Below are 14,380 nucleotides of genomic sequence, written 5' to 3' on the forward strand. Positions count from 1 at the left end.
TTCTCTTCATCCTTCTGATGTTTCTGGCGCTGACCCACATAAATAGTGACCTCCCCTCTCAACCCAGCTTAAAGGGTATCCCACACTACCCTGCATGAGGCGCTGTATCGATTCATATTTAAGAATTCAGTTGCCCAGTGCTTGATATGAACAAGAAACTCTTCACTAACCAACAGTTTCATATCAAATGTCCAGCTGATTTGCTTCATGGCAATCCCCTGCCCTGTAACCTCCAGGAGTGACGGATTATGATCCGAAAAGTGTTTAGGAAGTTTCTTAATCTCTATCTTGCTGAGCATTTCGGTTGAAGCCATTAAGTAATCCAAGCAAACGTATTTTTTGTGGGGGTGGGAGAGATAGGTGTTCCCAAGATCATTAGAGTTATTCTCTGCCCAAACGTCAGCCAAACTGTGGCTGTCCTTGAAGGCAGTCAGTGCCCTATATACTTGGCGCTTCTCCCCACTATATTTTGTAGTTCCAGCATTAGTAACTTCCAAAATGTATATTAAGCTTGCCACATATTAATAGGGGATCTGGCCAAGAGGCTAACTCTATTTCCAGATCTTCCCAGATTTTAGTATCATCCTAATTTGGCCCATATATGGTCCCTATTGTCACACCAATGTTTAGTGAAATTACTGCCCAGCATCCCCATTTATCAGACAGTACACACTTCACTGTTCCAGCTTGGAGTTTAATATGTATGGCTACCCCTCTGATCATAGAGGTCTGAGTAGAGCATATAGCCAGTTCATACACCCTTATGCAAAGAGCATCCTTATTACCCATGGAATGTGCGTTTCGTGAAGACAAATTATGTCAGGATTAATAGCTTTTAATATCTCGTATACTTTATTTTGCTTATTTTTATCATTCAGTCCTCCTTAATTTAGCCATATCTATCCACACAAACCATCCATCTAAACCATGCTACAGTAATATTTCTTACTTGATCTTTTTCCTTTTTTCTTCCTCTTCCTGGTTATTTCCTTTTTGTTCTGCGCACACGCACCCCCCTTGTCCATCCCAACCTTCCCCCTTACCCTCTGCCGCAACCTGCCCCTCCTCTCCCCACACCCCGAACCCCCTCCCACCCATGGAAACTTCCAAACTGCTGGTCTGTTTGATGACTCAGCACAGCACCAAGACCAGTGAGATCCTACTCAATAAAACCAGCTTAAATTATTTCCAAACAGCAAGTCCCCTGTTGGACTTGGCCCTTTTTGGCTAAAGTTCCCTAAACTTTTTGCCTTCCCCCTAGACCTTTTTTCTCACATGGTGTTGCCAACTTAGATGCTTTGGGCACTTTTCCACTGCTGATCAGTGTCAAAGTGTAAGTGCTCCCTGTGTAAAGTGAAATGGTATTTAGTTGTCCATGATTCGTATATTTGTTTTACTAGTTAAACTGCGTTGTTGTCCTCAAAGTGTGCACACTTGCCAGGCCTTACCATTCCCTTTTTATGCACATCAAACGCCCCTATGTTAGGTCCAGGGTACCCTCCTGGGCAGGGTGCAGCGTATGTGAAAGGTAGGACATGTACTGAGGTGTGTACCATGTCCTGACAGTGAAATACTCTACATTTCATTTTTCACTGTTGAAAGGCCATCTTGCCCATAGGACAGAATGGGAAGGCTGTGTAATATGTTTCCAGCCTATCTTCCCATAGGCATACGATGGAGAGGGAAGTATAGTGTGCCTGAACTCACAATTTTATAACACACCTTTTTATGAAGGTGGTTTTTGCATTGTGTGTTTAGAAACCACTCTTTTAGAAGTGGCTGGGTTTGTGTGTTTTAACATTTTTGTGTGTCTCTGCCTGGTTGTGGATTAACTGTCTGGATCTGAATGTGATAGGCTCTGGGGAATGTTTTGACTCAGGGGAGGAGGCGAGACAGCAACAGGCTGACCTACATCTTGAGTGTAGGAGGGAGGAGTAGCCTGGGTTGCTGCCATAAAACAACGGTCCCATCTCCTGCTGAGTGAGGGGTTCCTCAGGGATCCTCTCTGACCCCACGATGTCAACGTTTATATGAGCTTGTTGGCAGAAATAGTACTCCCATTTGGGGTACAGGTTGTTTCTTGTGCCGACGATACTCAATGATTTGTCTCCCTGAAGCAATCCAACCAATTAGACCTTGATCTGGCCTCTTGCCTCCAGAAAGTTTTCAGTTGGATGAGCAGCTCCTTTTTGAAGCTTAACGGATCCAAGACTGAACTTTTGCTCTTTGGGAAATCCGTCCTCCAAAATATTAATCACTTGTGGCCTATTTGACTAGGTTCCCCCGACCCCAAAACGTTGAGTCAAGAATCTAGGAATCTGCGTTGACTGCAACCTGGATAATAGAGAGCAATCTCGTATAGTGGTAGCAAACTGTTACGGATTACTAAGAAGGTTTAAAAAGATACTTCCCATGCTCTAATTTGCAGCGAGACGACTACTAGTGCAGGCCCTCATACTTTCGCCGCTTGATTACGCCAATGTGTTATAACTGGGAGCCCCCTGGCTACCACCAAAAGATTACAAATCGTACACAACTGTGCCGCATGCATGTTGCTGATCATTCCCAAACGTTCTTCTGCTAGGCCGGGCCTCGCTATTTTACATTGGCTCCCTGTCCAGGAAAGAGTACAATTTATAGCTCTTTGTATTACTCACAAATCACTGTCAGGAAAGGGCCCCCCTCTGATCTGCACCTGGAGTCAACCTTATGTACCCAACAGAGCCCTTAGGTCAGGGAAAAAAGGTTTACTCTGTGTACCCAAGATCAAACATGCACGTAGTGGAGGCCAACTGTTTTCATATAATGCTGCCAGACTCTGGAACAGTATTCCCCTGCACATACGGTCTGAACCTGACCATCTTAAGTTCAGAAGACTTTTGAAAACCTTTCTTTTCCATAAATGTTCTGGTAGCTTACTTGGTGTCTTAGTGCTAGGATGCCCTGGTTAACCACGCGCTCTACAAATGTTCCTACATTCATTCATTCATTGACAATCCAGACCCCCACTAATTGAAGGAAGAAGGTGTCACTGGCAGGAAGGCACCCAGAACTGGTTTGGACAGGGGTCAGTGACCCCCTGAACACAAAGACTTCAAAGACATTTAGGGGTATAACTATGAGAGCGGAAACCCTTGGACTTTGGAATGGAATGAAACTGTTCAAGACTGTAGAGGATTGAAACTACTTTGTGGTGAAGAGGAATGTCTGCCAAGGAAGAAACAGCTGATAAGACCGAAGGGAAGGGCTGACCCTTGCTGTGTGTTCTGGGGCTAGCCTGCAGTTTGCTGATTTAACCAAGGACAGGCTTAAGGGACTTTGCTGTGTGCTATGTCCTCCTACTTGAAAGGACTTTGCTGTGTGCTGTGTCCTGAAGTAGCTTATCCCCAAGGACCTGAGGAGAGCTGGCTCCCTGTTGTGGAAACTCAGGAACACAAAGTGTCCAGGAGTGTCTCAGTGACGCTGTGTGCGTGTGCTTTTTGCAGCGTGAGACCTTCGTAAGAATTGCCCTGTGATCTTGGGCACCAGGAGTCCAAGTGAGTCTCAGCGACGCTGTGTGCGTGTGTTTGTGCAGCCTGAGCCCTTTGTGAGGATTGCCCTGTGATCATGGGCCCCTGGAATACAATAGAGTCTCAGCGACACTGTGTGCCTGTGCTTTGTGCAGCCTGAGACCTTCATGAGGACTGCCCTGTGATCGTGTACACCAGAAGCTCAAGTGAGTTTCAGCGGCGCTGTGTGTGCGTGTTTCATGCAGCCTGAGACCTTTGTGAGGTTTACCCTGTGATCGTGGGCACCCGTAGCTTAAGTGAGTCTCAGCGACGCTGTGTACTGTGTGCCCTGTTGCAGCGTGAGACCTCTGTCATTGCCACGGCTCGGACCGGCATCCCTAGGGGAGCTGTGCCGCCAGTCCGAGCCTGGGGGGGGTGGGGGGTTTGGGGGGGGGGGTTGTGTCACTGCCCAAGATCAACAAAGTTGCATTGGAGGCCTAAGTCGTGAGGAGAGTGAGATCGCGCCCCCTAGGTAACGCTCAGCGAGCGTGCGTGTGTTGCGCCTGGGGCAGGGTGTGGGCTGCGAGAGAAACGCTCTCGGCCTTTCCTCCCTTTGCTGCGCGAGCCTCCGCTGAAGTCTGTATTGCGACCTGCACTTGCCAAGGAGTGGCAGTACCGGGGCCGGAGTGTGGAGCTACAGTTTGTTTTACACTGTACCCGTGTTGGGGGCATATTTTGGCAGGAGCTGACCGTGAGTCAGCAGGAGTGGCATAGAGACCGTCGAGAGCACCGTAATCAGTGCTGGAGTACATTATTTTGGTATTACAAACTGTCTGATTGTTGCATTACGCATTACATCATTCTGGGCATTACGAACTGCCTGATTGTTGCATTACGAATTGCATTATTTTGTCATTACAAACTGCCTGATTGTGGCATAACAAACTGCATTACATTTACTTTGCGAAGTACCTGATTCTTGCGTTACGAACTGCATAGCATTGCATTAGGACTGCATTGGATCACCTAGAATTGCTCATTAATAATGCAAGAACTTAGAAGGGCTGGCTGGCCTAATAACCGGCCAGGTGAAATATTACAAATACGCATTTGTTGGATTCTTATCGTGTGATCTCATCGTATATCTTTTTATATATACATATACTTGCTTTTTTATGAAACTCGTGTGGAGTCCATTTGTGGTGTCATCATTCGGTTACTGAGAGCAGGGTTTCAAATACTTTACACATTTGCCTTGGAGATAAGCCTGGCTGCTCGTGCCAAGCTACCGAGGGGGTGAGCAGGGCCTATCTGAGAAGGTGTCCTTCCATTCCCTGACTTAGAAGCAAGGGTGCCTATTTGGCCTAAAGTACCTACCTCAGCCAACTTGAGACCCACAGTTCTATATATATATCCAAAGAGAAGTTGCTCGCGTTCCCGCTGCCAGCAAATGGCAGCGGGCTTCGGCAAGGACGCGATCCTTTCAAACTCCAAACATCAATCCTGCACTTTCAGTCACAGATTGCGCCGAGCCCAGTCTTTAAATATAATGTTATTTATTCTTCACAGCATATGACAAATATACGCCCAACGCGTTTCGGAACAGCCGTTCCTTTGTCACGGGTCATTACAATATTTGATTTTACTCTACATATAGTGCATTAAAATACTAAACATAAACATAGGACTACAAGACAACTTGTAAGTTAATGGTGAACACGGCATCCATTTGATAATGGTGTTTTTAGAGGCCAAGATACGTAGAGTGCATGATCAATACAGTTTTGAACAAATAAATAAAACCCAAAATGTGCAAACATATAAGCTCATAAATATTGGGTATTTTTACAAGATTGTAAATCCACATTCGAATTTTCAAAACAATTCCGCCCATGTGGGCTATAACTCAAAACTCAAAAAGTCACAACAAATAATTTTCAACACCTATAGGTAAACAATTGGCCCATGTGCCAAAGTGGGGATATACTTTCTATTTTTTTTAACACACTTTATTGATGACCGCAGAATGACAAGTGCAGTAGCAGAGTAAATCAGTAGGTACAGTCTTTTTCAGATACAACGATCCCCTCAACCAAATCACATAAGTCTGTTCTCGACATTGTGTATGTTATCAAAGGACAGTCAGGATCCTCCTATTAAATCACAACGTTATCAATCGAGCCATGGACACATTACACCCTTAGCGTCACTACAAGATTGTGCATATTTACATTCAACTAACAAGAACTTATACAAACCCCCTTCAACCCTCCACCCTAGCCCTCCCCGCCCCTCTCCTGGTCTGTCTTGCCTCATCTATACATAATCATCCTTCTGAAGGTTACAGTGTCCAGGGTGAAATTGCAATGTCTTGGGTCTACAGGGCCTACTGCCCGGGAAACTCTAATTTCCCTTGTGTTTTACTGGGTCGCAGCATCTTGTGTGGAGGACAATTCAAGTGCTTCCAATGCAATCATTATGGCCTCCCTATCCAGCGCTACAGGTTGCTTTCTCAGCCCTCTCTCTTCCTCCCTTTGAAGAGCTTCACCCTCCGCCCGTCCCCATTGGAGCATGTCCGCCTCCCATGGGGTAACCGCAGGGCACCTGGGGGATTTCCACCTCCTCGTGAGAACCCTAATCGCTAAGATGAGTGCTAGGTCTAGAAACCTCAACCGCACCATTTGCACCCCTGAGCATCTAAGTAAGCCTACAGGGCAATGCAAGGCCTTGCCCGGGACGTGCAGTTGTGTCACTATAGTTAGGACGTGTCGAACTCCACCCCAATATTCTCGTAGTCGAGGGCAAGACCACATCATGTGAATAAAGTCCACCTCGTCTCCTTTACCGCGATGGGCAGCAATTGGGGGAGTTCGGGAACATGCAATGTACTTTTTTGGGGGTACGAGACGATCTATGGGGTACCATCGCCTGAATGAATTTAAGTCTTGCATTACACGACACTTTTTTGGGGTGTTCCAGCATACTCTTCCATACTCTGTCCTTGATCTCGGCTCCATAGTCATCAGCCCAGTGTGCCCTAAGGGATGTGAGCAAATCGCTGCATTTGCCCGGAACCCAGTATACAGCCAGCGTACAAAGTGTCCCCAGGTCCCATATAATATAAAAGGTGTACCAATGCATGTTGTGTGGGTTCATTCCTCTGTAGGGCCCATGTGGTTCTAATATAGTGCGTCACAGTGGCGTGTAACAGATATAGGTGCGGTGACACCCCTGTGGCTTGCAAGAAGGAGTCATTGTCTAACATAGTACCATCACCAAAGAACGCTCCCACCTCCTCCACCCCACTGTCCGTCCAATCCCGTATTCTGGCCCGTGTAAGTTTTCCCTGTGGTGTAGGGATACCCAATATGGGGATATTCGTAGCTTATGGTGTCACTGCAGATGTGTAGGATAGGGCCCTCCTCCAGCATTGCAGAGCAGTCTTCAACAGGGGGGGGGGGGGGCAGTCTGGGGGGATCCAAGCCTTCGGCAGCAGCAAGAAATTTAGCTCACTTCGGTCCAGTTTCTGCAGTATAAATCCAGTTTCCTGCAGATTCCTTCCCGCAGTCCAGTATGAGATCTACTGGAGCTGACTAGCATAATAGTACCCTCGGAAGTCGGGGAACCCCAGGCCGCCGGTTGATGTCCCTAGTTGGAGTTTCCGAAGGCTTATTCGTCTATTGCCACCCCCCCAGATGAGACTAGTCAATATGGTATTCAACGTATTAAAAATGGACTTCGGGAGGACCAACGGCAGATTCACAAAGTAGTATAAAAGGAGATGGGGCATCACCATTTTTGAGATGGCGATCCGTCCCATCACTGATAAGGGTAGGGAAGACCAGAACCCGACACAGCCTTGTTATCACCCGTAAAATATTGCCCTCTATTTGATCCTCCTGTGTTCTGTAAACGTGTATACCTGGGTATTTGAAGGTGGTGGGGCTACTGGTAAAGAGTAAGTGCCGAACAGCAGATGGGTAAGGTGTGGCGTCTCTCGGAAGAAATAACTTGTCGAGGGTTTATGGCCAGGCCCGACAATTATATGAAAGTGTCAAAAATGGCAGGGAGGGGGGCGTTGCCAGCAGTCAGGTCTCGTAAATATAGGAGTATATCATCTGCATAGATAGATATTAGATGATGTACTCCCTCGATATGGAAGCCTAGTCGGTCCGATGATACCCGAAGGGCCAGTGCCTAGGACTCCAGTGCGAGTACAAACAACAAAGGGGGCACGGGCATCCCTGTCTCGTTCCTCTGTGGACGGTGTATTGATCGGAGACGTAACAGTCCATGTGGACCCTGGCCGTTGGGGACGTGTATAGCAAGCGGGCCCATTTAAGGAAGTTATCTGGGAATCCAAATCATTTCAATGTCACAAACATGAAATCGCATGATAGGAAATAAAATGCCTGTCTAAGATCTAATGCTATGCATCCTGCATATTGGTAGTCTCGTGGGGAGGCTGTCATTACAGAGTGTAGTCGCCGGGTGTTCAGAGAGGTGCTGCGGTTTGGGAGGAAACTACACTGATCACTGTGAATAAGTGTGTGAAGATGTGTCTGTATGCGATTGCCAAGGGCCTTACTTAAGATTTTATATTCAGTCGATAACATAGAGAGGGGTCTATAATTGGACATCTCTAACTCATCCCATCCCGGCTTGGGAATGGATGTAAGCAGTGCTTGCATGGTGGAAACAGGCAGACGGCCAATCTCGAATGCCGCCGTGAAGACCGCTGCCAGTGTAGGTACTAGAGACTGAGTAGGTAAGATAAAATTCCACAGGGAGCCCGTCCATCCCACGTGTCTTATTACGATTGAGACCCTTAATCGCAGCGCGTATCTCTTGTTGAGTAATGGGACCGTCAATATCTGTCTGTACAGCCTCGGATAGCACTGGGAAAGGGAGGTCCTGTAAAAACTCGGCAATCGAGGAGCTTTCTATTAGAGCGGGGGTGCATAGAGTGCTTCAAGGTGGTCGTGAAAGGCAGTATTTATTTCTGCTTATGTGTGAACTAAATGTCCCGTCAGGGTCCGAATCCCAGATATTATTGGCGGGTCAGGTCGATCCCTGACTATGCGGGCAAGTAGTGTACCGGATCTATCCGCCTCAGTGTCTTTTCGTTGAAGAAACGCCCTGTAGTCTATCATCCTCAACGTCTCCAGTGTTTCCATTTGGTCTATGTGGGCAGATTGCAACGCCTCCCGTTTGTCAGGGTCCAGGGCTGCCTCCCTCTCCAGTGTCTGTAACCTGCCCTTGACCTCCTTTAACCTCTGGTGTATCTCCTGTCTGGCCCCTACTAACTGTATTCCAGTTTTCAGCCAAGTAATTGGAAATAGTATTGGACAAGGTCGTGCGGAAGGGAGCATCCTCAAGCAGGTGTGGGTGCAATCTCCAGGTGGGCACTGGGGTGGGCACCATACCCCAGCGAAGTGTAAGTTCTAGGGGCCTATGATCGGAAAAGGTCTTGGCCAGGTACATAGATTTGTGAACCTTCGTGTTGATTGATCTCGAGTAAAGGAACATGTCTATTCTAGTATGAAGGCTGTGCACTGGAGAAAAAAAGGAGTATTCCTTGTGAGTGCATCGCCATGCATCGGAGAGTGTCCACCCACTTGCCCATGTAGTGAATTGTTCCGCCAGTATGCTAGCAGTTGTGCCCTGACGGGGTGGGTGTGATCTATCTAGTCCAGTGTCCAGTACTGCATTCCAATCCCCTCCCAGCACCCAGGGGATCCCGTCCCAGTCCGCCAAAACCGCACCCAGCCTATTCAAAAAGCGATCTTGTTCAAAGTTAGGAGCAAAAACGCTCCCGAGGACCGCCAGGGAGCCTTCAAGAGTACCCTTCACTAGTATGTATTGCCCCTGGTCATCTACCCGGTGCTCTAGTTCAACAAATTGGACTCTGTGGCGCACCCAGATAGTCGCCCCCCTAGCGATGGCCATATAATTAGTGGAATAAATATGTTGACTCCATTTCTTTTGCATCTCTTGTGTTTCGGAATCGGTTAGTTGGGATTTCTGGAGGAACGCTACCCGTGTCTAAGAAGAAATGCATGAATTCGGTGCCGTTTCTGAATTGCTCCCAGTCCCCGTACGTTCCATGTAAGTAGGTTGTATAACCCTATTATGTTAGCGTTCACTGTCATATTCCAGTGTGTAACATGTTGGTCTCATCAGTGCGAAGCAGCAGAGCAGAAATGACCAGGAGCCCTTTTTCCCCATAACTGTAACAAAACCCGGCACAGCAACTAAGCTGCACTGGGCCCAACAATGTTGTATCAAAAATACAGAACAAATAACGGTGCATACGCTGAGAGGGAGGTAGCCGAACTTGTACCAGGTCATAGTCCTGGAAGGACCTACAACCCGGTGGCTCAACTCTACCCCACCCCAGGGGGGGGGGGATCGATATAGATATGGTGGGAGCGGCATTATGGACATAATCCTATATACAACCATGAGTGGCAAGGAACCCCCCCATCCAGCAGTGCATATCCTCAACACGCCTGAGTATGGTAGGTGTAGGTCTAAAGCATGTAGTGATTGACTCATGCTCCACAATTCTTTACAAAGAAGTTGACCAGTTTGCACAATAAGCAATACAACAAAAAGGATACAGTAGTCTCTCCGGTGCTGAGTATGTGTCAACTACATGAGTAAATACCACAATAATAGTTCCAAGCGGACGTGGCTCCACCTCTACGTTCAGCTATCAGTCAAGTTGTCTGCTGCCCTGGGTGTAATGGTGGGGAACAGGATTGCACTGTGTTCGGAATCAGAATAGAGAGTACTGTCCTCCGAGTCAGTTGAGATATTGTGCAAGTCTTCACGGAAGGCCCCGCCGACCGCAAGCGCTCCTTCCTGGTCTCGTCTCTGCTGCTCTCTCGATAGGCCGGCACCCCCTCAGCCCCGGTTGGAGTTCTGGGACCGGCAAGAGGTTTGACTCGGTAGTCCTTCCGAGTCCTGCGTGGAAACATCCAGAAGACTAGCTTGGCTAGAGCCAATGCACATCACCTCCATCCACTCTTCAACATCGGCCGGGCTATTGAAAAAGCGAGTCTTCTTATCGTGTATAATCTTCAACCGTGCAGGATACAGGGGTCCATACTTGAGTTGTGAGTTCTGTCATTTCTTCTTCACGGCTTAATATGACGATCTCTGTCTCTGTACCAACACTGTGTAGTCGGCATATAAGGATATGCAGTGGTTCTCATACTGAATGAGTGTCTTTTCCCTAGATTTCTTCAACAATGCGTCCCGGTCTCTATAGTTAAGGATTTTCACGATCAGAGGGCGGGGTGGCACTCTGGGTTTAGGCTGTCCCGTCAGGATTCTGTTAAACCGTTCCAAACAGAAGTATGGGGACAGTCCCTCAGATGACACATGTTCTCTGAACCATTTCTCCATGAAGTTCCGGCAGACCAATAACGCGAATATTATTGCACCGGTTTCTTCCCTCTGCATCCTCCACCCAGTCCATGAGTGCAGTAACTTGTTGCTGGAGATGTTGCAATGTGGAGGAGTGTTCCGCCACTTTGGGAGTGAGATACTTTAAAGATTGTATGACCAATAAATAATAGATCCGTTCTTATTGGGTCATCCTTAAATTTATTTTCATTTTTCAAATGTTGAAATTCACATATTGAAGCATGTCATGATTCTACATCCATAAATTCATAAATCCATGTGGATAAATAAGGCATTTCCCAATGCATTTCGTACCTCTGATAGGTAGTTCATCAGGGGAATCTGTAGAAATGATACATATAAATGAGGGTCCATCACTCTTTTCTATAGCAAACATATATTCAAATCGCACGCACATATGCAATACATTGTTCCACATGATTGATACTAAATTAAAATCAAAATCCTACTCAAAATCACAGTTCTCACAAAAATTTATAAACACGCTATCGCCACTAACGTGAGCATGGTGTGTTTTCGTGAACCACAAACCAACATAGTCGTATACAAACCAAACTCAAAATTACTTCTAAACATTTCCTTCGAGTTGTCATATTACAAATTCGGATTATAAACTATGTCATGTGTATGCATCTAGCCTGGTGTTACTCCCCATTATGCTTCCCGTGTGATCAACTTACCGCTGTTAAACAGGTACGTGCATAGTACTCGCCAGGTGAATAACCGCGGGATCAACCCGCCGCCATTAATGTAACACAGTGATTTCAAAAAGAGAAGACGGCCTGCCTCTCAGGTAATTTAGAAAGTGAAAACGGACTGAGATCGGGGTGACAAATAGGTTCGGCCATATTGTAAAGGTATATTTAACCTAGTGACATCTCACTCAAAAAAACTCGACGATTCTTATCAAAAACATATCTTCATATTAAAGTATAAAATATAAAAAATATTAAAAAAAATAAAATAGGCATCAATTCATAACCATAACTCATATTGTTAACAATGCAATCAATGTGGTCATAAAGGTTTCACTGTTATCGTATTTTATAAATAACACGAGAGGTCCAAGCGTTCATTGAGCCCATGTGGCTTCAAAGAGTCCAACCTAAAAATCCATTGGTTTTCTTTTTGTAAGAGTATTCTGTTCACGTCTTGATTTCCAATTGAGGTGATCGTTTCAAGCACCAGAAATTTTAATTGTGAGATATTATGTCTTTTTTCATTGAAATGAACAGCAATGGGTGATTTCTCATTTTTAGTTCTTATATTGCTTTATGCTCTGTCACACGTGTCTTAATCTTCCTTGTAGTTTTGCCCACACAGGATGCCCGTCGGGTGACAGCAAGCGCTTTACAAGTGTGTTATACATACATACATACATACACATATACCAGGCCGCATGGGCATTTAAGAAGATATATCAAATTCATGCTGTCGCAAGTTGCCGTTACTTTGAGATGTATGGGGTTTCCTTGCCGAGGATGATTGATAGAGTTAGCCTTGATAATTGCATGGCAATTGTTGCAATTAAAACATGGTACTGTGCCTTTGTATGTTTCTTTTTTAGGATTTAGAATGCTTTTCTTGAGCATGTCTTGAATGTTTCTACTTCGAGTGTAGGCAAATCTTGGCTGATTTTGAAAGATCTCTTTAAAATCTGGTTCATTGGATAGGATTTGCCAATGTCTTAGGATGGATTGTTTATATGCATAACTTTTGGTAGAAAATGTTGAAACCACTACAGCACGTTTCTCTGATGTTTTAGGGGAACTTCTCAATAAATCTGTACGTGATTTGGTATCACATTTGATGGTAGCAGTCTCTAGTATTTTTACAGGATATCCTCTCTCTTGGAAACGCTGAATCATGTTTTGTATTTGCACTTTGGATTCTTCAGGTTCTGAGACTATTCTCTTGACTCTGTATAGTTGAGATAGTGGCAAGTTATTTTTCAGCGAATTCTGGTGGAAGCTGGCATAGTGTAGCAAATTGTTGCGATCAGTGGATTTTTTGTACAATGTTGTTTTGATTCTATTTCCTTCAATTTGTACCAGTACAAGGAAGATTAAGACACGTGTGACAGAGCATAAAAGCAATATAAGAACTAAAAATGAGAAATCACCCATTGCTGTTAATTTCAATGAAAAAAGACATAATATCTCACAATTAAAATTTCTGGTGCTTGAAATGATCACCTCAATTGGAAATCAAGACGTGAACAGAATACTCTTACAAAAAGAAAACCAATGGATTTTTAGGTTGGACTCTTTGAAGCCACATGGGCTCAATGAACGCTTGGACCTCTCGTGTTATTTATAAAATACGATAACAGTGAAACATTTATGACCACATTGATTGCATTGTTAACAATATGAGTTATGGTTATGAATTGATGCCTATTTTATTTTTTTAATATTTTTTATATTTTATACTTCAATATGAAGATATGTTTTTGATAAGAATCGTCGAGTTGTTTTGAGTGAGATGTCACTAGGTTAAATATACCTTTCCAATTTTGTCGAACCTATTTGTCACCCCAATCTCAGTCCGTTTTCACTTTCTAAATTACCTGAGAGGCAGGTCGTCTTCTCTTTTTGAAATCACTGTGTTACATTAATGGCAACGGGTTGATCCTGCGGTTATTCACCTGGCGAGTACTATGCGCGTACCTGTTTAACAGCGGTAAGTTGATCACACGGGAAGCATAATGGGGAGTAACACCAGGCTAGATGCATACACATGACATAGTTTATAATCCGAATTTGTAATATGACAACTCGAAGGAAATGTTTAGAAGTCATTTTGAGTTTGGTTTGTATACGACTAAGTTGGTTTGTGGTTCAGGAAAACACACCATGCTCACGTTAGTGGCGATAGCGTGTTTCTAAATTTTTGTGAGAACTGTCGATTTTGAGTAGGATTTTGATTTTAATTTAGTATCAATCATGTAGAACAATGTATTGCATATGTGCGTGCGATTTGAATATATGTTTGCTATAGAAAAGAGTGATGGACCCTCATTTATATGTATTATTTCTACAGATTCCCCTGATGAAGTACCTATCAGAGGTATGAAATGCATTGGGAAATGCCTTATTTATCCACATGGATTTATGAATTTATGGATGTAGAATCATGACATGCTTCAATATGTGAATTTCAACATTTGAAAAATGAAAATAAATTTAAGGATGACCCAATAAGAACGGATCTATTATTTATTGGTCATACATGATTTACAAACTATACAGATCGCAGCGTCGATCCAAAACAGCAGCGCCCAGAGGGTCGTTCCTAAACTAAAGGGAATGCTTTTTGTTACTTGAACAAACACACCTGATGTTCGACTAGGTGATACCTCCGTGGCACGCGTTATCCGCACTACTGTTCAGACTTTCAGCCTGTGCACAATCGCCCCCCCCTTGTTTGCAATACTTTAAAGATTGACCATGACCATT

Source organism: Lissotriton vulgaris, chromosome 3_1 (genome assembly GCF_964263255.1).
Source record: "Lissotriton vulgaris chromosome 3_1, aLisVul1.2, whole genome shotgun sequence".
Lineage (NCBI taxonomy): Eukaryota > Metazoa > Chordata > Amphibia > Caudata > Salamandridae > Lissotriton > Lissotriton vulgaris.